Source organism: Oncorhynchus masou, unplaced genomic scaffold (assembly GCF_036934945.1).
Source record: "Oncorhynchus masou masou isolate Uvic2021 unplaced genomic scaffold, UVic_Omas_1.1 unplaced_scaffold_2025, whole genome shotgun sequence".
In the NCBI taxonomy this organism is placed as follows: domain Eukaryota; kingdom Metazoa; phylum Chordata; class Actinopteri; order Salmoniformes; family Salmonidae; genus Oncorhynchus; species Oncorhynchus masou.
Window position 1 is genome coordinate 34,410 of NW_027008514.1, and position 1,811 is coordinate 36,220.

Sequence of the window (1,811 nt, forward strand, 5' to 3'; positions counted from 1 at the left end):
ATCCACAGGTCTTTTTGGGTTGGAGAGTGCATAGTTTTTCCAATAATTCTTCTTCTGTAATTGGGGTATCCACAGGTCTTTTTGGGTTGGAGAGTGCATAGTTTTTCCAATAATTCTTCTGTAATTGGGGTATCCACAGGTCTTTTGGGTTGTAGAGTGCATAGTTTTTCCAATAATTCTTCTTCTGTAATTGGGGTATCCACAGGTCTTTTGGGTTGTAGAGTGCATAGTTTTTCCAATAATTCTTCTTCTGTAATTGGGGTATCCACAGGTCTTTTTGGGTTGGAGAGTGCATAGTTTTTCCAATAATTATTCTTCTGTAATTGGGGTATCCACAGGTCTTTTGGGTTGGAGAGTGCATAGTTTTTCCAATAATTCTTCTTCTGTAATTGGGTTATCCACAGGTCTTTTGGGTTGTAGAGTGCATAGTTTTTCCAATAATTATTCTTCTGTAATTGGGGTATCCACCGGTCTTTTGGGTTGTAGAGTGCATAGTTTTTCCAATTATTCTTCTGTAATTGGGGTATCCACAGGTCTTTTTGGGTTGTAGAGTGCATAGTTTTTCCAATAATTCTTCTTCTGTAATTGGGGTATCCACAGGTCTTTTTGGGTTGGAGAGTGCATAGTTTTTCCAATAATTCTTCTGTAATTGGGGTATCCACAGGTCTTTTGGGTTGTAGAGTGCATAGTTTTTCCAATAATTCTTCTTCTGTAATTGGGGTATCCACAGGTCTTTTGGGTTGTAGAGTGCATAGTTTTTCCAATAATTCTTCTTCTGTAATTGGGGTATCCACAGGTCTTTTTGGGTTGGAGAGTGCATAGTTTTTCCAATAATTATTCTTCTGTAATTGGGGTATCCACAGGTCTTTTTGGGTTGTAGAGTGCATAGTTTTTCCAATAATTCTTCTTCTGTAATTGGGGTATCCACGGGTCTTTTTGGGTTGTAGAGTGCATAGTTTTTCCAATTATTCTTCTGTAATTGGGGTATCCACAGGTCTTTTTGGGTTGTAGAGTGCATAGTTTTTCCAATAATTCTTCTTCTGTAATTGGGATATCCACAGGTCTTTTTGGGTTGTAGAGTGCATAGTTTTTCCAATAATTCTTCTGTAATTGGGGTATCCACATAGTTTTTCCAATTATTCTTCTGTAATTGGGGTATCCACAGGTCTTTTGGGGTTGTAGAGTGCATAGTTTTTCCAATAATTCTTCTTCTGTAATTGGGGTATCCACAGGTCTTTTTGGGTTGGAGAGTGCATAGTTTTTCCAATAATTATTCTTCTGTAATTGGGGTATCCACAGGTCTTTTTGGGTTGGAGAGTGCATAGTTTTTCCAATAATTCTTCTTCTGTAATTGGGTTATCCACAGGTCTTTTTGGGTTGTAGAGTGCATAGTTTTTCCAATAATTATTCTTCTGTAATTGGGGTATCCACCGGTCTTTTTGGGTTGTAGAGTGCATAGTTTTTCCAATTATTCTTCTGTAATTGGGGTATCCACAGGTCTTTTTGGATTGTAGAGTGCATAGTTTTTCCAATAATTCTTCTTCTGTAATTGGGGTATCCACAGGTCTTTTTGGGTTGGAGAGTGCATAGTTTTTCCAATAATTCTTCTTCTGTAATTGGGGTATCCACAGGTCTTTTGGGTTGGAGAGTGCATAGTTTTTCCAATAATTCTTCTGTAATTGGGGTATCCACAGGTCTTTTGGGTTGTAGAGTGCATAGTTTTTCCAATAATTCTTCTTCTGTAATTGGGGTATCCACAGGTCTTTTTGGGTTGGAGAGTGCATAGTTTTTCCAATAATTCTTCTTCTGTA